We start from the raw sequence: 26562 nt of genomic DNA on the forward strand, positions 1-26562 counted from the left end.
GCATCTTTTGAGAACAACTCTCTGAGTAAGGGCTCTTGTTGGTATTCTTCTATTTTCATGAGGAAGTAGTGCTGAGAGAGGCTAATTCCTGTTGCAACGGCAAATAAGAGGTAGAAACATGCCTGCCTTCAGAGGATACACTCCTAACTACTCTGCATTTCCACTTCCTACCATCTTGAAGGATTCTTCTTGTGTGGCAATGTACATGATTTCACCTGACATTAAGAGAAGCAAACTAAGTGACATTAGGTGGATGTTTCCATTGAGCAATTGTTTCAAGAACTGTGTACAGACACACAAAGGTATATTTTCATATCAAGAATCCTATAAGGGCTGGGTACGGTAGCTCATGCCTATAATTCCAGCACTTTGAGAGGGCAAAGCAGGTAGATCACCTGAGGTCAGGAGTTCGGGACTAACTTGGCCAATATGGTAAAACCCCATCTCTACTAAAAATACAAAAATTTTCTGGGTGTGGTGGTGCATGCCTGTAATCCCAGCTACTTGGGAGGCTGAGGCAAGAGAATCACTTGAACCTGGGAGTCAGAGGTTGCAGTGAGCTGAGATGGTTTCATTGCACTCCAGCCTGGGCAACAAAATGGAGACTCTCTCAAAATAAATAAATAAATAAAAGAATCCTATATGTTAGGTTTATAGAGTCGGGATAATGTTTTCCAACCACCAAAACAAATTGACTACTGTAATTGCCCACAGTCACTACTGAGAAGTTATCCATCTACAGGGTGACCCCCCTTGGGTCCTCTCCTTACCTAGCCTTACCAGCCTTCAAGTACATCCTGAATTCCATTGCAGAAACACTGCATACATGACTCACACCTATTCAACCCAACAATTGTTGCACTGATTCCATTTTCAGAAATGTCAAAATCAGCCATTTCTTAATTTAGCAGTTTCAAAACACAAAATAAATGAGTCAGTTAAATAGACTTCAAAAGTGTGGTATAATAACTTCTGATGTTTCTAAATTTATTTGACAAAGTGTTAGTTATATAAAATTACTGTAGAAAATGACTATAGATTTGATATTTTGAAATTAGGGCTTAGAAATAATACATATTAACTGTTTTTTGTTTTTTGGGGTTTTTTGTTTTTTGTTTTTTTTGTTTTGTTTTGTTTTGTTTGTTTTGGAGAGGGAGTCTTGCTCTGTCACCCAGGCTGGAGTGCTGTGGCACAATTTTGGCTCACTGCAACCTCCACCTCCCAGGTTCAAGGGATTCTTCTGCCTCAGCCTCCTGAGTAGCTGGGATTACAGACGCCCACCACCACACCCAGTTAATCTTCGTATTTTAGTGGAGACAGGGTTTCACCATGTCGGCCAGGCTGGTCCCAAACTCCTGACCTCAAGTGATCCTTCTGCCTCGGCCTCCCAAAGTGCTGGGATTACAGGCCTATGCCACTGTGCCCGGCCTACACATTAACTTTAAAACATTAAACATTGTGCATATTATCTTTTTCTTGCTAAAAATTAGGCATCAAAATATTTATTTTGTTTTGTTTTCTATTGGTTACATAAAATCTAAACTTTAACGTGGTAATTATTTTTTAATTCCTTATTTATGACAGTTAGCAGATTTAAATAAAATATGGGATGGGAAAATGAATCACTAAGTTCATGCCTTGAGGCTGAAGTGCTGGTCCAGGAGCTGGGTAGACAAGCTGACAAAGGGTGGCATGATGTCCTCAGACACACGCAGAAAACTATGAGAGCATCAGACATAGAAGCCACCATCACCCTTAGCCCAGGACCTGGAGGAGGTGCACTGAGGGAATTATCAGAGGTCGCTCTCCTCTTTAGGGGTGTGAAAAACAGTAACTCTGTTTGTTTGGCCCTAGTAGCCCCTTCTAACTTGGTTTTCATGGTGAAACCAGAGTGGCTTTTTTTCTAAAGCACAAATATGATATATTACTCCCTGGTTTAGCTTCCTTCAGTGGTCTCCAATGAAAACTTTTTCATATTCCATAATTAGACAGGGGCTCACATCTCTAGTCTCATCTATTAGCACTTCTCTTCATCGTACTGTTTAAAAAAATTTTTTTTAAGCCAACCAACCAAACAAGGAAGAAAATTGAGCTTTTAATTCCCCGATACTGTTGCAATGTCTTGCTTCTGATCCTTCGGACATCCTATGCCCTTTGTATGAAACAGCTTCCCTCCAGCCTGTCCCCTACCCTGCCCTGCAACCAATATCTATACACATTCCTGACTGCCTCCCCTTCACTTCCTATGCTTCCTTCGGGTCTGGATTCAGATTACTCTTTTGCCATAACGTCTTCCTGGAAACCAGCCCTTCTCAAGCTAGCTTAGTGCCTCTTCTCTGGGCTCTCATAGACCGCTGTATTTCACCCTAGTGTAGCCTTTAGCATCCACATGGAGGTTGCCTGTATATTTTTCTGTTTCTTTTTTGGATACATGTTTCGTGTGGCCAGGGGTTGTTCCTTGTTCAGGATGGTAACCCAAGTTCCCAGCACAGTGCCTGACATAGGAGAAGAACCAAATAAATATTTGTTGCTTTAAACTGAGGATCATCAGATAAAAATAGAGAAAATTATATGTTTACACTATTATTATTATTATTGTCTGTCACAAGCTAATCACAAGCCTTTATAATAAAGTACACTGTTCTCATCTTTAATATCCAACATAAGCAAGTGTTACATTTGAGTTAGGGGTATTCCTCCTCTTGCTTTCTGAGGACCCTCTACTCTGTATTGGAGTAGTTTCTAAAAAGCTATTTTAACTTTATTGTAAACTGCAACTCACCTTGAATTCTTTCTTACTACTGGAAATGTTTACATTATTATAACTAGAGAGCTTCTGAATGCAGCCAGGAGAATCAGCGCTACTTGCAACTCTTTTTGCTTAGTCATCTGTTCTTTCAGTGTTGCTGAGTAGGGACAAAATGCCTCTAATATTCTAAAGATAAGGGACTGACACCATACCTTTCTCATGCCTGAGGACATAGTGAGTCATAACAGGATGCTAATGTTTTCTGGAAACACCATCTCTCTGTCCGCTTAAGCCTACTGTCATTTGCAATCAGCTGTGTCATCTCCAGATGTGTTTTTTAGCTTTAAGTCATCAACATATAGCTTGAGTTGGGAAGCACATTTATGCTGTTGGGCTACCTGTTACTGGAACAAGTTATATTCAGGTAGTTATTTTGTGGTTGATCTCAGGGTTTGTTTTGACCCAAGCTTTAAGTAGTTGCAAAACTTAGAACTTCTCTGTGAGCGTGCATGTGGCAGATGTGTATAAGAGAAACAGTGTGTGTGTATGAGACAGAAAGACAGGACTGCATATCCTTTCATGCAGAGAGGAAAAGATAACAGAAACATATACGTTTTCTATCAAATAGGAAAAAGTAATTTATTATCTTGAATTTAGGGTTACTTAGTGTGCTCTCATTTTCTATTGTTTTGTACAAACCACTCCAAAACATTTAGCTTAAAACAACATGTATTTTACTCACCTGTATTTGGGCAGACCACAAGCAGGGTCCTATATTTGATCCACTGCATGTCAAAGCTCGGTGACTTCAAGGCTGGGGCTTGAATCATCAGAAGCTCGCATTGTGCTCACCACACACAGGTAGTTATGTGGCCAGTATAACTTTACATGTGGCCTCTACAGGTGGCTTTCTCATAGAATGTTGAATGTATGCCAAGAACAAGCAGAGAGAAAGAGAGAGAGAGATGCAAAGAGGCAAAAGCTATGTCGCTTTCAAAAAATTGTTTTTGAATGAACACTTGCAAACATGACTCTAATTTATAAATTAGACAATAATTGCTTCTTCTTCTTCCTAAAATTTATTCTTTCTTGTAGCTTGATATGTCTCTAAGCTACATAAAATTTCTTATTATTGATATTTTTAGGTCATAAGGAAATATATCTCAGTTTTCTCATTATTATAAAAATAAAGATATCAAAATCCACTTAAGATAACTTCTTATGATCTTACTTGAAGATTATTTTGCCTGGGACATGAAGCAACATTCACTCATTCATTATAACACAATATTTAGTGCATTTACCAAATTTTTGCATGTCCCACCATCTAAACCAAAGCATATCTTGATTCATTTTCTCCACTGACATGGAAATTTCAGATAATAAGAGACAAAGATATGCCTAAATCATTTTACTGCCCTTTATTTCCTGTAAAATATTATTCTAAAAAATATTCAGGTAACAGCAATACTTGCTCCATTCCTTTTTCTGTAGGTAAAATTGTCCATTGGGTTCTAGCCCCTAGAGCTAATTATTCTACTCCAGGATTGGGAATAGATGAGAAAAGTGTTACCCAAACTCACAGCTCAGTTTCTACAAGATCATTTCGAAGACTTGATACATGGAGAGAAAATGTACTCACTTTTTTTTTAACCAATGTTTACTCAAGTTCTTTATTGAGACTATTGATTATAATTTCTGCTTTTTAAAAGCTAAGTAATCATTATCATGTTTTATTAAGCTGAAGAAGACTGTGCAAGATGAAACAAGATTATTTAATTAACAAGAAACAAGAGATTAAAATATCCATTCTTCTCATTCCTTTGTTCTTCACAAGATTTGTTTTCATTCTGTTTCCCAGGTCCAGGAAAGGAGGATGAGAGTTGCGAGAAGCAATTTATTGTAATACTCTGCATCAGGGCTTCAGTATTTTTTTCCCCCTACCATCTTTAAAGCTGCTAAGTTTTCTCCACAGAGTTAGGTCCCCTAGAGGCCAACAAAGACCTCAAGTAAGGGTTCAGATTGCTTAACAAAGTACCATATTCTGAGGGTTTCAGTTTCTATGTTTCCTATTAAAAATAAAAAATAAAAAAGCTGGGCTGGGGACAATAGTTTATGCCTGCAAGACCCAGTGCTTTGGGAGGCTGAGGCAGGAGGATGGTTTGAGACCAAGAGTTCAAGACCAGCCTGGGAAACAAAGCTAGACCCTGTCTCTACCAAAAACAAACAAACAAACAAACAAAAGCTAGCTAGACACCAACTTAACAACCTCTCTCCTAAATTCCTAAATTTCTAGCAAGAGTTTGCCTGCCTTTATTGTCTTTACTTCCTGATTTAACATTCATTTCTTTGCCCACGTGGATCTGATTTCTACCACCTTCACTCCATTGTCTGCTTTCCTCAGGATCACCAACAACCTCCTTGGGCACTCTCTGGGGTCAGGGCTTAAAAGAACAGTGTTCTCTCATGGCTTCTGTTCCCGTTTCTTTGCTGACAATGACCAGATTCATCATGGCAATTGAGACCATATCCCCATCCCCACCCCTGGCCCCTCAACTCCAGATCACTGTAGTCACAGTCAACCAGACATACGTAAATGGTGGTTCCCAAAGAAATTCAAATTCAATTGGTTCCCTAACACATGCAGTCATATCACCAACCACACATCCAGCCGAGTCAGAAATGTGGAAATCCTCCTTTCTCTCCCTTTGTCCATTACTTCCAATCAGTGATTAATCGGTTTTTCTTCTTTAATATTTCCTGAGTTAATCTATGTCTTTCTTTTTATCTTCACTGCCATTAGTAAGGCCAGCCTATCATGATCTCTCACCTGACTTAGCGCTGTAGCTTTGTACGTGATCGGCTTACCCCCCAGTCTCAGCCCCAAACCATTGGCTACTCTGCAACTAGGATTTCTTTTCTTTGACATATTAAAGGTTTTATTATATCCCTGCCCTTAGCCTTTCCACAGTTACCGTTGGTCCTCACAATAGACTCAACAAGTCTTAACTTGCTATAAAGGACCACAGGATACAACCCAAATACCTCCCTGATCTCATCATATTCCATGCCCTCCAAAGCCACTTACCACGTAAAATTAGCTTCTCCAGACATATTGGATTGCTTCAATTTCCAAAAATGCATCATAATTTATCTTACCAGGATTTCAAATGTGCTGCTTTCTTTGTCCTCCATATCCTACTCCTCCTTCAATTGGCTGAAATGTAGCCTTCTCAGGCTGGACTTCCCTGGCTCCCACCACTAAGTAAGCCACTCCCCACCCTGGGCTCCCATCACCCTGGGTTTGCCCCCATGCATAGCACTCTTAACACTGTTTTGATTACTTTGCTTGATTATTTGTGTATCATCCCTCTTAGTCTATGTATACCTTAAAGGCAAGGATGGTGACTCATTCATTATTGAATCTCCAGTGCTTGTTAAGTATTTGCTGACTGAATACAAACAAGAGGATAGAATTTAAAAATTGATAAGGAGCTAACTATATGAAAATGAAGTTAAGGTGCTTTGGTTATCCTGAGAAGCAGACCATATAACTTCCATAAAGTTATTTATCTTACCACTTACAAAGGGTAGCTTAAAAAATTAATCTGCCATTGCTTAATTATTAAAGATGCCCAGAAATGTCATCTCGTTGAGAGTAGATGAATTCATCATAGTCATCCAGTGTCTAAATTACTTCTAAGAAGTTTAACAAAATAGTATTTATTTTCGTTGCTTGAGTGACACTAAATCAATACCTCCATGCACTAGGCGATCCTAAAAAATAAAAATGAAACTATTTAGGGGATAAACATGCAATTGTGCAGTGGCCTGAAATGCCCTTGATTTCACTAGGGCAAATGAAGAACCAAAAAGGGGTTCTCACAAGACGTTCTGGCTGGTGGCTTGGTATAATGTCAGGCAATGCAACCCTGGAAAGCAGTAAAGACTTCGGTACATATCAAACCTCAGCTCCAAATGTGGACTTGATGGTTGTGCTCTAAGAGTTCTTTGCATCTGACCCGTACCCTCCCTTCTCTCCATATGAAGCACCTCTCACTTCATATATAGCCATGCACCAAGACCAACTTTAATTCTGCCAAGTACACTTGCTTCCAAGTTTCTAACAGTCTGTCTTTCTCCATACTGGAATATCCTCACCCTTTCTTCCTGAGAACTCTTGTTGTTTTAGAATCCCCTTTCCCATTCTTTATGATTTCGTATAAAGATCATGCACTTTCCTAGCAGATGTGTTTCAGTCCTACTTCCTAATTATTAGCTCTGTGATCTCGCATAAACTTTGCAAACAAAATGGAGATTATACCAGTCTGATGGGTTAATGTGTAGATGTGCTTTCCTATATGCACAACACTCGGTTCATAGATAACTGATTGTTTCTCTCCATTTGAAAATGCATCTGCTCTTAGGCCAACCTTACAGAACACAAATCGTTTCAATTGTCCTAACAGGTCCAAAACCATGTGTATTCTAAACTGCCCATGGTGTATCTTTTTATCTGCTTCTCTGTTAAAGTAATTTTTGCCTTGATTCTGGATGTTAAATTACTCTTGTGCATTTGTCTGCAGTACCTAGCTTTTGCTATTGTCTGTTCTAAACTCCTGTGGTTCTCATGAACAGTGGCTGCATGAGGCGTTTTATGGTTAGGAACATAGACTCTGGAACCGGACTACAGGCTGAAGTCTTGACTCCTCCTCTTGCTGCTGTGTGACCTCTGGCAATTTACCTAAATTCTCAATGTTTCAGTGTCCTCACATGTGAAATGGAGATAACAGAACTATTCTGAGGGTTAAGTGAGTTTGTAGATGTTAAGCACTAAGAACAGAGTCTGTTGCTTAGAGAGCACTATAATTATTATTGCACAATAATTATAAATAGTTATATTTTTGCACAATTGATGCCTTCAATACATTCTCTTGTTCTTTGACTGCAAATACCTCTCTAATATTCAGCAATAATTCCTGCAGACAGGTACCATGGTCTAAACTTCTTTATACTCCTAGAAGCACCTAGACTAGGACAAGTTGAATAGTAATTCAATAAATTGTGATTATGATTTGATTTGTAACCTGGGTGTAATGATTCACAAATTCAGAATACAAATATGCTTTCATCTCTTGACTGTGTTTTCAGTTAATCAAGGCTCCTTCCACTTGCCTTCAGGGGTTTATGTGGTCCAGAATAGAGGCAGCTCCTCTTCCAAACACCAGGTAGTGTCTGCCACATGGCTACTCAGGTCCTGCGAACTCTGGTGGCTGCTACTACATCACTACAGGGATGTCCTCTGGCTCTCAGATCTCTATTCAAGCCATGATGGTGTCCATGTTGGACTCCAAGGTCAGATCTACATGCTCAGCCATTATTCTCAAGCATTTTACTCTGGCTGAGTCTAGAGGGGCTTCCTGTTTGGAACATGCCTTGTGTAAGAATCAGCCCTGGGCCATGAGCCTGGGGCCATCAGATTAGGTCTTTGCCCTTTCCCTTAAGGACTGAAAGATGTTCTTTTCTGCCCTCAGGTTCTGGTTAGGGCCGCTTTATTCCACTAGGAAATGTTGCCCTAACTTCAAATTGCAATGAACAGAGTTGGGGGAGTGGTGAACTTCTGTGCTTTCCTTCCCAGAAGGGTTTTGGGCTTCCTATTCAAATTTTTTTTTTATTATTATACTTTAAGTTCTAGGATACATGCGCACAACGTGCAGGTTTGTTACATATGTATACGTGTGCCATGTTGGTGTGCTGCACTCATTAACTCGTCATTTACATTAGGTATATCTCCTAATGCTATCCCTCCCGCCTCCCCCCACCCCACAACGGACCCCTGTGTGTGATGTTCTCCAACCTGTGTCCAAGTGTTCTCTGCATGTTCTCACTCATAGGTGGGAACTGAACAATGAGAACACTTGGACACAGGATGGGGAACATCACTATTCAAATTTATCCATCTCTAAGTTATGCACACCAAAGGGCAAGACCACATTTCAAAAAACAAAAACAAAATTACTTAGAAGTCAAAAGATTCTGGCTTACACCTTCCAAGGGCAAGGTGCATCTCTTGGCCATTCAGAATATTTTCAACCCTCCCTCCCTGCCACCCGCCTTCAAAGATGTTCTGATCAAGAGGGCTTGGTGGATCCCAGAGGGAGTAACCTAACTGGTAATTGTTGAGCCTCCTCTAAAGGTAATTTTTAACAACCACCATTTAAGGGGCATAATGGTTGTGATTCTTTCACACTTTTTCTCATTTACATTTCAATACATCACAAAAGTCCAGGAGAAATGGACCATGAAATGCTGAAAAGCAATGCATACAATTCTGGGCAAGCTGAACCTGGCAGGGACTGCCCCAGTTTTAATAGTGTGAAGTTAAAATGTAATTTTGCCTTGATTTTGGGTATTAAATTAGTCACGATTTATACAAATGACTATTGTGGGGGAAATATGCAAAGCGAGTGTTCTGCCTCACATAGCTCTTCATCTAGGAGAGCCAGTCCAGTTCTTCACCAAGAAAAGACTCCAAACCACAATCACTCTATTCACTTAGAAGAACTATAATTATTACTGTTGTTGTTGTTATTCATGTACTACACACCGCTGTTAAACTGCCCAAAACACACCGGAATTTCTGAACATAAGTAAGAAATGAGTTCACAACATTCCTGGTTTCATGACAGAGATAAGAAAAGTATGAAAAGACTCTTCTGTTTTCACTTGCATGCAAGAAAAAGCAGCAGTTTACTTTCTTGTAGAAAGAAGGCTTTGATGGTAATACTGTACATGTACCTTTGTCCCTGTTAGTCATAGTTGAGATGGTTCTGAAGTTGTCTCTGGTTGTCACATAATCATTTGTTCTTCCCATTCACATGCTTTCCTCCTCACTCCTCACATTAACATTGAGGTCAGGTTTTATGGGAAGCCACCAGGTACTCTGAGGAAACTAAGAAAAGAGGAGGGGATGGTCTATGGGCTGTTAGATGGCAAGGTTAAGTCTGGAAACTCAAGGAGGGAACAAAACAGACCTCATCAGGCACTTCACATTCCCAGAACAGGGAGAGTATTATTAAGAAAATATATTAATGTATATCATTTCCTCTTATGAACCCTGTTCCTGGCAGCCTCCCACCTCCTAGGCTGAGTTCTGAGACCCCCTGTAGGAAAAAAAAGAGCAGATCCCTTCAAGAGCAGGTCTTCCACCAACCTTGCATCTTGAAGTCAGCTTTCTCCCGACCACGGCAGGACAGCAGCACTGGAGCACAGTGTTTATCAAAATACAAAAGGATATGCTAACATACTAACTACTAAACATGTCAAAATATTAGCCTGGCAGATCAGATCTTTCAGTTTTCTGTAAGAGAATTCCTTACCTGTAAGGGAAAAGAATGGGAAAATTTGCCCTTTCTAGTTTTGCTGGATTGTGGGAGGCAGATGGGCATCGAAGACTGGAGACACACAAGGAGACACCACTATCTCTGCACAAAGGTTCTATCTCTGCAAAAAGGTTCTGGATGCAGAAGTCATGGCAAATAACTCGAAGACAATGCAAAGAGCAACACACCCACACACAAAGAAGGACTTTTGCATCTTTCTTGTTTGGGGATCCACAGCACATGCTGGGTGGCCAAATGGCCAGAGTGAAGGATCTCAGAATAACTTTTTAGAGTCTCCATCCAACCCTATGTAGTATAAACATACTCAAAACATCTTCAGTTTCCTCAGGAGAAATGTAGAAAGTAGTCAGTGGTCCTGGCTGACCAGCTTAGGCAAAGGAAGAGTGTCACTATAGCACAGGTAAAATGTTCCTTATCCAAGGGCACATACAAGCTGAGGCTCAGGTAGGAGTTGCAGCCAGACCTCAGGAAGAGAAATGGACCCAGCAAAAGTTGAGGTAGGACCAAGTAAGGAGCCCTGAGAAAGCTGAGTTCATTTGCTGAAAAATTCACCTTCACATGCCAATGGGTAGCACAGTAACCAGGCAAATAGGGACATTGTGTGACAGGGAGCTGAGGACTCTGCAAGAACTCGTGCAGAGATATGTAAGACTCATCATTCCTCTGTTGCTATAAGATGATGCACACTCTCTGCTCCAACCATATACTGTTGGGGAGTCCATCTGTGTATGTGTTGGAGTCTATTTAGAGCACTGGGTTCAGGAAAGAGGCAATGTCTGAATGACTGAGCATTATTCAAGACAATTTTTATATTATTAGGTCAAACTGGGGTTTCCAAACTGGACTAAATCTTTTCTCTCTACAGCTCAGATGAGGACTGATAAGAAAGATCAGATGAGTTCTGGAAAAAGAGAGAAATAATTATTTTGTTTGAACATCTGAATAAATCTGCATCTCTGATATACTTTTCTTTGAAAATTCCCAGAAGGCAGTTTCTATGTAAATGAAGAGAATGAAGTAAAATTACAAAGTCATTTACTCGCTGTATGCCCTATGGAGAGGATATTTCTTCTCATAGCTGAAGTGTGAATCAGTCTTATGTTACCTGCCTCCAGACCCTATTTTCCTGCCTCACTTCATTAGTTAAAATAATGCAAAATCTTTTAAAAATTGTCTTTGGCCACTTTTCTGGTAGGAACTGATACCACAACTCTCATGTTTTGGGCTGATCCTACGAGGCAGGGAGGAAACCTGGTGGAGCTGATGGGACCACTGTTCCAGGCTCTCAATCTGTGCTGTCCACTGACGGCAGCCCATCTGCAACTTTAGTGCTGAGGGAAGTATTCCTGCTCCCTGCTACTAGATAACATGGTGAAACTCTACTAAAAATACAAAAAAAAATTAGCCGGGCATGGTGGTGGGCGCCTGTAGTCCCAGCTGCTCAGGAGGCTGAGGCAGGAGAATGGCGTGAACCTGGGAGGCGGAGATTGCAGCTAGCCGAGATCGCACCACTGCACTCCAGCCTGGGCAACACAGCGAGACTCCATCTCAGGAAAAAAACAAAAACAAAAACAAAAACAAAAAAATACAGAATCCCTGATCCACCCTGGTTACATTACCATGGTGTGCTTTCTTTTTAGATTTCAATCTAAAATTTTATTAAAATTAAAGTTTTAATAAAAATTTTACTCCTTTGGGCAGTTTTTATTTGACCTTGGCTGATTTACAAGGTAAAGGGAATAGACTACATACAGACCTATCTTATCCTCATTTCTGTATATAGTTATTACAAAGTATAGAGGAATTGACTCATGAAGAAAGCTCACATATTTGGAAAAGTATTGAAGGAAGGCTATGCCTAAGTAATTGCCTGGTTGTTACACTTTTCAGGTCTTCTTGTGTGTGTAAAATTGTTGAAATTTGATATGTCATTTTCTCCTTTTCCTTGTCCCATTAATAAGCAATGAGTTTTCTTTTGAATCAGATGCTATGTGCAATTCAACATCACTATGTTACGTATTTTGAGATTGGTATTCATTTGTCTATTCCTCATTGACTCAAATATTTTTACTGAGCAGTAACTATGTTCCAGGCGTATGGTAAATAGTAGACCCGCAGTGGTCAACAATAACTAATCCCCAACTTTATTTTATTTTATTATTTTTTTTTGGAGACAGAGTCTCGCTCTGTTGCCCAGGCTGGAGTGCAGTGGTGCCATCTCAACTCACTGCAAGCTCAGCCTCGCGGGTTCACACCATTCTCCTGCCTCAGCCTTCCAAGTAGCTGGGACTACAGGCACCTGCCACCACACCCGGCTAATTTTTTGTATTTTTAGCAGAGACGGGGTTTCACCATGTTAGCCAGGATGGTCTCGATCTCCTGACCTCGTGATCTGCCCGCCTCCACCTCCCAAAGTGCTGGGATTACAGGCGTGAGCCACCGCACCCGGCCTAATCCCCAACTTTAAAAGGTTCACTGTTTGTGTAATAAGGAGAATATTCCAGAAACAATCATGAACATCCTGAATATCTCATTACAACTAAATGGTGAGACATTTGTAAGTAATGTACCAGCCTTCATTAAGTATCATCTATGTCCATAAACCAATAATTTTCATTTTTGAAAACTTGTGCACACAGTTCAGAAGCTAGATCTGAATCCTGCAATAAAACTCAAACTTCTAATTTTATGGATACCAATGCAAATAATTCTGACTTAATCTATAAAAATTTTAAGATTACATGTAAGAAAAAGTTGTAGGTGCTAGGCATCAAAGAGGGTCAGGGAAGTTCCCCTAACATAGAATTGTCAAAGAAATAATCAAGATGACCATGATGCATGGCAAGAATGACCCATGAAAGTGATATCTACAATATAGTAGGAAGAACTTTGTGGAGCTCATCTTGCAGAAACATCAATTTGAACAAGTATCTATGCATAACTATACAATCACAAGAGCTGAGGAATGCGGGTGAGAGATTATAGCACCTGGATGTAGCACAGATGTAAGAAGAGATGCAATAAAGAGGGCAGAATGGACAGTGTCACATTACCCACATCACCCCTTCCCCAAGCTTGCACAGTATTGCATTTATAGAGAAACCCTGTATATGGGAAAAGACAGTGAGGGTGAACCACCTGACTTTGCCATAGATCCCAACACAAGCCAAGTGAAACCAGGCTCCAGTTTGGCCCCCACAGTTCTAGGTTCCTGGCAGGCTCCCTAGACTTATCCTCTAGGGCTACCCAACACCAGACTGGCCCCCACAGCTCAGGCTCCAGGCAGGCCCTCCAGATCCAGGTTTCAGGCCAGGATCTGTGGTCCCAGGCTTCTGGTCTACCCCAAAGCCAGGCAGGCCCCAGTAGGCCCAGGCCCAAGGCAAGCCCCTGCAGCCTCATGTTCTAGGTCCACTTAAGGCTTAAGACCTAGCTCCAGTGCCAGGCCAGTCCCCAGAGCCCCAGGCTTCAGGACCACCTCAGCCCCAGGTTAGCACCTGCTGACTCCAGCTTTAGGCTAGTCCTTGTGGCTCTGGGCACCAGGCAAGGACCTGGAGCATGACATTCCAGTGGACCTAAGGTCCAGGCCCACCTCTGCGGACCCAGTTTCCAGGCCTGCCCCAGGGCCCCAGGGCCCCAAGGCTCCAGGGCAGGCCTCACCAGTCTAGCCTCCAGGCCAGCACCCACAGACCCAGCTAGCTTCTAAGCTGGCCCCAACAGAGTAAGTCTCCAGGTATCTTCCCATGGTGCCCCAGACATGAAGCCAGTCCCCTTGAACCCAGGCTCCAGGCCCATCCTATGCCAGGCCAACCCCAGGCTCCATGCCAGTCCTCATGGTTCAAGGTTCCATGCCTACTCCAGTGGACTCAGGGTCCAGGACCACTCCAGCAAACCCTGGTGCTGGACCAACCCCTGTAGACCCAGGCTCCCTGCCAGCCCCTGTGGCTTCAGGCTTTAGACTCATCATGATAGACCAAAACACCAAGCTAATTCCAGTGCCAGGTTGGCCCGTGCGACTCAGGCTCAAGGTCTACCTCAGCAGTAGGTCAGCCTCTTTGGACTCAGGCTCCAGGTTTGCCCCTGTGGACACAAATTTTATACCTGTCCCCACAGACCGAGGCCATAGCCATGCCTCTGAAGACCCAGTTGACAGGCTAACCTCAGTGGACCCGAGTACCAGGCCTATCCACCCAGTTGACAGGCTCACCTGCTGACCCAGGCACCAGCCAGCTCACAAGAGAATTCCAGACCCCACCCTGGACTCCACCAGATAGCCTGCCTAAAACCTCTTGACAGGCTGACTGGTAAAGCGCTTTTCTTATCAAGAATTCAGTCTCTTCCATGTAAAGAATGGAAGAGACCTCTTCAGATGCACAGAAACCAATGCCAAGCCACAAGGATTACAAATAATCAGGGAAACATGACACTAACAACAACAAAATAAAGTGACCCTTAACAAAATGAAAATCTATGAACTGCTTGACAAAAAAAAATTCAAAATAATTATCTTAAAGGTCAGTGAGCTAAAATAGAGCACAGACTGACAATTTTTTAAAAATCAGAAAAGTGATTCATGAACAAAAAGAGGTTTAACAAAGAGAAACCATTAAAATAAAACAAACAAAATTTCTGGAGCTAAAAAACACAATGACAGTAGTGAAAAAAATATCATGGAGAGCTTCAGCAGCAGATTGAATCAATCAGAAGAAAGAATCATTGACCTAAATGACAGGTCATTTGGAATTACCCAGTCAGAGGAACAAAAAATGAAAAGAATAAGAAATAGTGAAGAAAGCCATGGAAGTTTTGTGGCACCATCAAGAAAGCCAATGTATGCATTCTGAGAGTCACAGAGGAGAAGGCAACAAGGATAGACAGCTTACTTTACAAAGTAATGGGTTGCTTCCAAGATGGTCGAATAGGAACAGCTCTGGTCTACAGCTCCCAGCAAGACTGATGCAGAAGACGGGTGATTTCTGCATTTCCAACTGAGATACCTGGTTCATCTCACTGGGACTGGTTGGACAGTGGGTGCAGCCCACTGAGGGTAAGCTGAGGCAGAGTGGGGCATCGCCTCACCTGGGAAGCACAAGGGTGGGGGATTTCCCTTTCCTAGCCAAGGGAACCCATCAATGACTGTACCTGGAGGAGCAGTACACTCCTGTCCAAATACTGCACTTTTTGCAACCAGCAGACCAGGGCGTGGGTCCCACGCCCACAGAGCCTTGCTCACTGCTAGCACAGCAGTCAGAGATCAACCTGGGATGCTGAAGTTTGGTGGGAGGAGGGGCGTCCACCACTGCTGAGGCTTCAGTAGGAGGTTCTATGCTCACAGTGTAAACAAAACAGGGAAGCTTGAACTGGGTAGAGCCCACTGCAGCTCAGCAAGGCCTACTGCCTCTATAGATTCCATCTCTGGGGGCAAGCCATATCTGAACTAAAGGTAGCAGACAGCTTCTCCAGACTTAAATGTCCCTGCCTGACAGCTCTGAAGAGAGCAGTGGTTCTCCCAGCACAGAGTTCGAGCTCCAAGAGTGGACAGACTGCCTCCTCAAATGGGTCACTGACCCCTGCGTAACCTGACTGGGAGACACCTCCCAGTAGGGGCTGACAGACACCTCATATAGGCAGGTGCCCCTCTGGAACGAAGCTTCCAGAGGAAGGATCAGGCAGCAATATTTGCTGTTCTGCAGCCTCCAGTGGTGATACTCTGGCAAACAGGGTCTGGAGTGGACCTCTAGCAAACTCCAACAGACCTGCAGCTGAGGGGCCAGTCTGTTAGAAGGAAAACTAACAAACAAAAAGGAATAGCACCAACATCAACAAAAAGGACATCCACACCAAAACCTCATCCATAGGTCACCAACATCAAAGACCAAAGGTAGATAAAACCACAAAGATTGGGAGAAACCAGAGTGAAAGGCTGAAAATTCCAAAAACCAGAACACCTCTTCTCCTCCAAAGAAACACAACTCCTTCCCAGCAAAGGAAAAAAACTGGATGGAGAATGAGTTTGACAAGTTGACAGAAGTAGGCTTCAGAAGGTCGGTAATAACAAACTTCTCTGAGCTAAAGGAGCGTGTTCTAACCCATCACAAGGAAGCTAAAAACCTTGAAAAAAGGTTAGATGAATGGCTAACTAGAATAACTTGTGCAGAGAAGAGCTTAAATGACCTGATGGAACTGAAAACCACAGTATGAGAACTTTGTGAAGTATAAACAAGCTTCAATAGCCAATTCAATCAAGTGGAAGAAAGGATATCAGTGATTGAAGATCAAATTAATGAAATAAAATGAGAAGACAAGAGTAGAGAAAAAAGAGTGAAAAGAAATGAACAAAGCCTCCAAGAAATAAGGGACTATGTGAAAAGACCAAATCTATGTTTGATTTGATTTCAAGTGTACCTGAAAGTGATGGGGAGAATGGAAATAAGTTAGAAAACACTCTTCAGGATATTATCCAGTAGAACTTCCCCAACCTAGCAAAGCAGGCCAACATTCAAATTCAGGAAATACAAAGAACACCACAAAGATACTCCTTGAGAAGAGTAAACCCAAGACATGTAATTGTCAGATTCACCAAGATTGAAATGAAGGAAAAAATGTTAAGGGCAGCCAGAGAGAAAAGTCAGGTTATGCATAAAGGGAAGCCCATCAGACTAACAGTGGATCTCTTGGCAGAAACCCTACAAGCCAGAAGAGAATGGGGGCCAATATTCAACATTCTGGAAGAAAAGAATTTTCAACCCAGATTTTCATGTCCAGCTAAACTAAGCTTCATAAGTGAAGGAGAAATAAAATCCTTTACAGAGAAGCAAATGATGAGAGATTTTGTCACCATGAGCCCTGCCTTACAAGAGCTCCTGAAGGAAGCACTAAACATGGAAAGAAACAACTGGCACCAGTCACTGCAAAAACATGTCAAATTGTAAAGACCATAAATGCTATGAAGAAACTGTGTCAATTAACAGGTGAAATAACCAGCTAGCATCATAATGACAGGATCAAATTCACACATAACAATATTAACCTTAAATGTAAGTGGGCTAAATGCCACAATTAAAAGACACAGACTGGCAAATTGGATAAAGAGTCAAGACCCATCAGTGTGCTGTATTCAGGAGACCCATCTCACATGCAGAGACACAAATAGGCTCAAAATAAATGCTTGGAGGAAGATTTGTCAAGCAAATGGAAAGCAATGAAAAGCAGGGGCTGCAATTCTAGTCTCTGATAAAACAGACTTTAAACCAACAAAGATCAAAAGAGACAAAGAAGGCCATTACATAATGGTAAAGGGATCAATGCAACAAGAAGAGCTAATTATCCTAAATATACATGCACCCAATACAGGAGCACCCAGATTCATAAATCAAGTATTTAGAGACCTACAAAGAGACTTAGACTCCCACACAATAATAATGGGAGACTTTAACACCCCACTGTCAATATTAGATAGATCAGCGAGACAGAAAAGTAACAAGGATATCTAGGACTTGAACTCAGCTCTGGACCTAGTGGACCTAATAGACATCTACAGAACTCTCCACCCCAAATCAACAGAATATACATTCTTCTCAGCACCACATCACACTTATTCTAAAATTGACCATGTAATTGGAAGTAAAACACTCCTCAGCAAATGTAAAAGAACAGAAATCACAACAAACAGTCTCTCAGACCACAGTGCAATCAAATTAGGATTCAGGGTTAAGAAACTCACTCAAAACTGCACAACTACATGGAAACTGAACAACTGGCTCCTGAATGACTACTGGGTAAATAACGAAATGAAAGCAGAAATAAAGATGTTCTTTGAAATCAATGAGAACAAAGACACAATGTATCAGAATCTCTGGGACACAATTAAAGCAGTGTGTAGAGGGAAATTTATAGCACTAGATGTCCACAAGTGAAAGCAGGAGAGATCTAAAATAGGTACCCTAACATCACAATTAAAAGAACTAGAGAAGCAAGAGCAAACAAATTCAAAAGCTAGCAGAAGACAAGAAATAACTAAGATCAGAGCAGAATTGAAGGAGATAAGAGACACAAAAAAACCCTTCCAAAAATCAATGAATCCAGGAGATTCATTGATTTTTGAAAAGATCAACAAAATAGATAGACTGCTAGCAAGATTAATAAAGAAGAGAAGAATCAAATAGACGCAATAAAAAATGATAAATAGGATATCACCACTGATCCCACAGAAATACAAACTACCATCAGAGAATACGATAAACACCTCTATGCAAATAAACTAGAAAATCTAGAAGAAATGGATAAATTCCTGGGCACATACACTCTCCCAAGACTAAACCAGGAGGAAACTGAATCTCTGAATAGATCAATAACAGGTTCTGAGATTCAGGCAATAATTAACAGCCTACCAACCAAAAAAATTCCAGGACCAGATGGATTCACAGCCAAATTCTACCAGAATACAAAGAGGAGCTGGTACCATTCCTTCTGAAACTATTCCAATCAATAGAAAAAGAGGGAATCCTCCCTAACTCATTTTATGAGGCCAGCATCATCCTGATACCAAAGCCTGGCAGAGACACAACAAAAAAGAGAATTTTAGGCCAATATCCCTGATGAACATCAATGTGAAAATCCTCAATAAAATACTGGCAAACCGAATCCAGCAGCACATCAAAAAAGCTTATCCACCATGATCAAGTCTGCTTCATCCCTTGGATGCAAGGCTGGTTCAACATATGCAAATCAATAAACGCAATTTATCACATAAACAGAACCAATGTCAAAAACCACATGATTATCTCAATAGATGCAGAAAATGCCTTCGATAAAATTCAACAGACTTTCATGCTACAAACTCTCAATAAACTTGGTATTGATGGAATGTATCTCAAAATGATAAGAGCTATTTATGACACACCCACAGCCAATATCATACTGAATGGGCAAAAACTGGAAGCATTCCATTTGAAAACCAGCACAAGACAAGGATGCCCTCTCTCACCACTCCTATTCAGCATATTTTTAGAAGTTCTGGCCAGGACAATCAAGCAAGAAAAAGCAATAAATCATATTCAAATAAGAAGAGAGGAAGTCAAATTGTGTCTATTTGCAGACATAATTGTATAGTTAGAAAACCCCATCATCTCAGCCCCAAATCTCCTTAAGCTGATAAGCAACTTCAGCAAAGTTTCAGAATACAAAATCAGTGTGCAAAAATCACAAGCATTTCTGTGCACCAGTAACAGACAAACAGAGAGCCAAATCATGAGTGAACTCCTATTCACAATTGCTACTAAGAGAATAAAATACCTAGGAATACAACTTACAAGGGATGTGAAGGACCTCTTCAAGGAGAACTACAAACCACTGGTCAACGAAATAAAAGAGGACATAAATGAATGGAAAAACATTCTATGCTCATGGATAGGAAGAATCAATATCGTGAAAATGGCCTTACTACCCAAAGTAATTTATAGATTCAATGCTATCCCCATCAAGCTACAACTGACTTTCTTCACAGAATTGGAAAAACTACTTTAAACTTCATATGGAACAAAAAAAAAAGCCCACATAGCCAAGACAATCCTGGGCAAGAAGAACAAAGCTAGAGGCATCACGCTACCTGACTACAAGGCTACAGTCACCAAAACACTGTGGTACTGTTACCAAAACGGGTATATAGACCAATGGCACAGAACGGAGGCCACAAAAATAACACCACATATCTATCACCGTCTGATCTTTGACAAACCTGAGGCACAGAAGCAATGGGGAAAAAATTCCCTATTTAATAAATGGTGTTGGGAAAACTGGCTAGCCATATGCAGAAAACTGAAACTGGGCCCCTTCTTTACACCTTATACAAAAATAAACTCAAGAGGGATCAAAGACTTAAACGTCAGACCTAGACCATAAAAATCCTAGAAGAAAACCTGGGCAATATCATTCAGGACATACATGTGGGCTAAGACTTCATGTGTAAAACACCAAAAGCAATGGTAACGAAAGCCAGAACCGAGAAATGGGATCTAATTAAACTAAAGAGCATCTGCACAGCAAAAGAAACTATCATCAGAGTGAACAGGCAACCTACAGAATGGGAGAAAATTTTTGCAAACTTTCCATTTGACAAAAGGCTAACATCCAGAATCTACAAAGAACTCTAACAAACTTACAAGAAAAAAGCAAACAATCCCATCAAAAAATGGGCGAAGGATATGAACAGACACTTCTTAAAAGAAGACATTTATGCAGCCAACAGACATATGAAAAAATGCTCATTATCACTGTTCATTAGAGAAATGCAAATCAAAACCACAGTGAGATACCATCTCACACCAGTTAGAATGGCAATCATTAGAAAGTCAGGAAACAACAGATTCTGGAGATGTTGTGGAAAAATAGGAATGTTTTACACTGTTGGTGGGAGTGTAAATTAGTTCAACCATTGTGGAAGACAGTGTGGTGATTCCTCAAGGATCGAGAACTAGAAATACCATTTGACCCAGCAATCCTATTGCTAGGCATATACCCAAAGGATTATAAATCATTCTACGATAAAGACACATGCACACGTATGTTTATTGCGGCACTATTCACCATAGCAGACTTGGAACCAACCCAAATGTCCATCAATGATAGGCTGGATTAAGAAAATATGGCACATATACACCATGGAATACTATGCAGCCATAAAAAAGAATGAGTTCATGTCCTTTGAAGGGACAGGGATGAAGCTAGAAACCATCATTCTCAGCAAACTATCGCAAGGACAGAAAACCAAACACCACATGTTCTCACTCATAAGTGGGAGTTGAACAATGAGAACACAGGGAGTGGAACATCACACACCTGGGCCTATGAGGGGTGGGGGGCTAGGGGAGGGATAACATTAGGAGAAATACCTAATGTAGGTGATGGGTTGATGGGTGCAGCAAACCACCATGGCACGTGTATACCTATGTAACAAAACTGCACATTCTGCACATGTAACCGAGAACTTAAAAGTATAATAAAAAAAATAAAAATAAAGTGCAGTTTAAATCCCCCCTCCAAAAAAAAGCAAAGTAATGACAGAAAACTTTCCAAATCTGGAGAGAAAAATGAACATCCAGATTTTTAAAGCCCAAAGAATGCCAAATAGATTAAATATAAAGATATCTCCACTGAGACATATTATAATAATTTCTCGAAAGTTAAAGATGGAGAGAGAATTTTGAAAACAGCAATAGAAAAGCAACTCATCATATACAAGGAAACCTCATAAAACGATCTGTAGATTTCTTAGCAGAAACCATGCAGGCCAGGAGAGAATGGAATGATATTTAGCCAAAATGCTAAAAGAAAAAACTGCCAAGAACATTATACCCTATACGCTGTCCTTTAGAAATGAAGGAGAGATAAGGATGTTCCCAGACAAACAAAAGCTGCAGGAGTATGTCACCACTAGGCCTGACTTACAAGAAATGCTGAAGGGAGTTTTTCAATTATAAATGAAATAATACTAATTAACAACATAAAACATATGAATGTATAAAATTCACTATAAAGGTAAGAATATTATCAAATTCAGAATACTGTTAAGGAATACTGTAATGGTGGTGCATAAATCACCTTTTCCTCTAGCATAAAAATTAAAAGCCAAAAGTATTAAAAATAACCACAGCTGAAATAATTTTTCAATAAAAATGCTATATATAAAAGATATAAATTGTGACATCGACGACATAAAATGTTGAAGAAGGAGAAGTTAAAGAATAGTTTTTTATGTTGAAGTTAAGTTGTTATCAGCTTAAAATAGACTTCTGTAAGTGTTTAAAATAAGCTTCATGATAACCATAGAGAAAAAACATCTAGTAGATACCCCGCAAAAAGAAAAAGAAATCAGTATACAAGTACAAAAAATTATCAAAGGAAGACATTAAGAGAAGAAGAATGAAGCAAAGGAACTATGAAATAGTTGGAAAACAATTAACCAATTGGCCGTAGTAAGTTCTTACTTAGCAATAATTATTTTAAATGTAAATGGCTTAAATTCCCCAAGCAAAAGACATAGAATGAATGAATTAATTAAAAACAAGATCCAGCTACATGCTGCCTACTTACTTCAGCTTTAAGAACACATATAGACTGAAAGTGAAGGAATAAAAAAAGATATTCTGTGAAAATGGTAACCAAAAGAGAGCAGAGATAACTAAGACAATATAGACTTTAAGTCGAACATTCCCACAACAGACAAAGGTCAACGTATAATGATAAAGAGGTCAATTCATCAAGAGTCTAAAACAATTGTAAATATGTATGCACCCAATATTAGATCACCTAATATATAAAGCAAATATTAACACAACTGAGAGTCGAAATACATAGCACTATAATAATAGTAAGGGACTTCAATTCCCCCTTTTTAACATTGGACAGATCATCCAGAGAGAAAATCAATAGGGAAATAGTGGACTTGAACAATACCACATACCAAATGTACCTAACAGACATAAACAGAATATATCATCCAACAGCAGCAAAGTACACATTCTTCTCAATTGCACACGAAACATTCTCTGAGACAGATTGTATGTTAGGCCACAAAATAAGTGTTAACAAAATTTGAAAAATGGGAATCATATCAAGTATTTTTTCTGACCATGATGGTATGAAACTAGAAATACATAATGGGGGCCTGGCATGGTGGCTCATGCCTGTAATCCCAGCACTTTGGGAGGCCCAGGTAGGTTGATCACCTGAGGTCAGGATTTCGAGACCAGCCTGCACAACATGGTGAAACCCTGCCTCTACTAAAAATACAAAAAATTAGCCAGGCGTGGTGGCGGGTGCCTGTAATTCCAGCTGCCTGGGAGGCTGAGGCAGGAGAATCACTTGAACCCGGGAGGCAGAGGTTGCAGTGAACTGAGATCATGCCACTGCACTCCAGCCTGTGCGACAAGAGTGAAACTCCATCTCAAAATAAAAAAAAATGGTGGGGGGGAGGAATTGGAAAATTCACAAATAGTGGAAATTAAATAACACATTCCTGTGCAGCCAATGAGTAAAAGAAGAAACCAAAAGGGAAATTAAAAAAATTTAGAGACAAGGCCGGGCACAGTGGCTTATGCCTATAATCCCAACTCTTTGGGAGGCCAAGGTGGGTTGATCACCTGAGCTCAGGAGTTCAAGACCAGCTTGGCCAACATGGCAAAACCCGTCTGTACTAAAAATACAAAAATTAGCCAGGCATGGTGGTGCACGCCTGTAGTCCCAGCTACTTGTGTGGCTGAGGCATGAGAATCACTTGAACCTGGGAGCAGTAAACCAAGATCAGGCCACTGTACTCCAGCCTGGGTGACAGAGCAAGACCTTGTCTCAAAAAAAAAATTGAGACAAATGAAAATGTAAACACAACATCAAAACTTAGGGACAAACACATTTCTAAGAGGCAAGTTTATAGCAATAAATGCCTACATGGAAAAAAAATCTCAAATGCACAACCAAAGTTTTCATCAAGAACTAGAAAAAGAAGAAACTAAGCCTAAAGTTAATAAAAGAAAGGAAATAATAAAAATCAGAGCAGAAATAAATAAAATAGAGACTAGAAAAAACAATAGAAAAGATCAATGAAACTAGAAGTTAGTTTCTTAACAAGATTGAAAAACCACTTAAAAAAGAGGGAAGACTCAAGTAAATAAAATTATAAAGGGAAGAGGAGACATTAAAACTGATACCATAGAGATACAAAAGCATCATAAAAGATTATTAATAATTACATGCCAACACATTGGATAACCTAGAAGAGATGGATAAATTCTTATAAACATACACACCCTTCCAAGGCTGAAACCTGAAGAAATAGAAATTCTGAACAGATCAATAATGAGTAAGAAGATGAGTCAGTAATCCAAAACCTCCCAACAGGCTGGGTGTGGTGGCTTATACCTTTAATCCCACACTTTGGGAGGCCGAGGCGGTTGGATCACTTGAGGTCAGGAGTTTGAGATCAGCCTGGCCAACATAGTGAAAACCTGTCTGCACTAAAAATACAAAAATTAGCCAGGCATTTTAGTGGCACATGCCTGTAATACCAGCTAATCAGGAGACTGAGGCGGGAAAATCGCTTGAACCTGGGAGATGGAGGTTACAGTAAGCTGAGTTGGCGCCACAGCACTCCATCCTGGGCAACAGAGACTTGGTGTCAAAAAAAAAAAAAATACAAACAAACAAACAAAAGAAACAACCTCTCAACAAAGAAAATTCCAGGACCTGATGTGTTCACTCGTGAGTTCTACCAAACATTTAAGGAATAACTGATATCAATTCTTCTCTAACTCTTTCTAAAAAAATTGAGAGGGGAACACTTTCAAACTTATTTTATGAGGCTAGCATTACTCTGATACCCAGCCAGACAAGCACTACCAAAAAAGAAAATTACAAGTTAATATTCCTGATGAATATAGATGCACAAATCCACAACAAAATACTAGTACACTGAATCTGACTGCACATTAAAAGGATCATACACCATGATCAAGGGAGAGTTATCCCTGGAATGCCAAGATGGCTTAACACATGCAAATAAATAAATGCAATATATCATATTTAAAGGATAAAGAATAAAAATTTTATAATCTTCTCAATAAATGCAGAAAAAGTATTTGACAACATTTAACATCCTTTCATGATAGAAACTCTCAATAAATTAGACATAGAAAAAATGTGTCTCAACCTAATAAATGCCATATATAACAAGCCCACAGCTAACGTCAAACTCAGCAGTAAAAATCTGAAAGCTTTTTCTCTAATATCAGAAAGAAGACAAAGATGTCCACTTTCACCACTTCTATTCAGTATAGTACTGTAAGTCTTAGCTACAACAATTAGGTAAGAAAAAGAAAAAAAAAGGCTGGGTGCAGTGGCTCACACCTGTAATCCCAGCACTTTGGGAGGCTGAGGTGGGCAGATGATGAGATCAGTAGATGGAGACCACCCTGGCTAACACGGTGAAACCCCGTCTTTACTAAAAATACAAAAAATTAGCCGGGTGTGGTGGCACGCACCTGCAGTCCTAGCTACTTGGGAGGCTGAGGCAGGTGAATCACTTGAACCTGGGAGGCAGACGTTGCAGTGAGCCAAGATTGCGCCACTGCACTCCAGCCTGGGCAACAGAGCGAGACTCCATCTCAAAAAAAAAAAAAAAAAAAAAAAGAATAGAAAAGAAAAGACACTCAAATTGGAAAGGAAGAAGTAAAATTGTCTGTTAGCAGATAACGTGATCTCCTATATGGAAAACCCAGAAGACTCCACCAAAAAAAACCAAAACTGTTAGAGCTAATAAATAAATTCAGCAGTGTTGCAGGATACAAAATCAACATACAAAGGCCTGAGGTCAGGATTTCAAGACCAGCCTGACCAACAAGGTGAAACCCCATCTCTACCAAAAATACAAAAATTAGCCTGGTGTGGTGGCAGGCGCCTGTAGTCCCAGCTACTTGGGAGGCTGAGACAGGAAAATTGCTTGAACCCAGGAGGTGGAGGTTTCAGTGAGCCTAGATCATGCCACTATACTCCATCCTGGGCGATGGAGAGAGACTCCATCTCAAAAAAAAAAAAAAAAAAAAAAAAAAAAAGAATTTCTGTATAATAACAGTAATCTGTCTGAAAAAGAAATCAAGAAAACAATCCCATTAATAGCATCAAAAAGAATAAAATACTTAGAAATAAATTTAACTGAGGAGGTGAAAGGGCTGCACACTGAAAATTATAAAACACTGATGAAACAGATTGAAGGAGACACAAATAAATGGATACTTCCTTTGTTCATAAATTGGAAAAATTAATGTTATTAAAATGTCCATGCTACCCAAAATGATCTACAGATTTAATGCAATCCCTATTGAATTAGAATTAATGACGTTTTCACAGAAACAGAAAAACAATCCTAAAGTTTGTATGGAGCCACAAAAGAACCCTGAATAGCCAAATTAGTCTTAGGGAAAAAAACAAACACCAAACAAAAGCTGCAGCATGACACTGCCTGATTTCAAAATATACAAATTTACTTTTAAAATGCTACAAAGCTATAGTAATCAAAGTAGCGTGGTATTGGCATAGGCCAATGGAACAGAATAGAAGGTCCAGAAATAAATCCATGCATTTAGGGCTAATCGATCTTCAACAAAGGTGCCAAGAAAACACAATGGGAAAGAATAGTCTCTTCAATAAATGGTGTTGGGCAAATTGAATATCCACATGCAGAAGAATGAAATTGGACCCTCATCTCACAATACCTATAAAAATCAACTCAAAATGGATAAAAACCTTAAATATAAGGCCTGAAAATGTAAAACTACTGGATGAAAATATAGGGAAAACCTTTTTGACATTGATCTGGGAAGTGAGTTTTTGGATATTATCCAAAAACCACAGGCAACAAAAGTA

This window comes from Pan paniscus, chromosome 3 (assembly GCF_029289425.2).
Source record: "Pan paniscus chromosome 3, NHGRI_mPanPan1-v2.0_pri, whole genome shotgun sequence".
Lineage (NCBI taxonomy): Eukaryota > Metazoa > Chordata > Mammalia > Primates > Hominidae > Pan > Pan paniscus.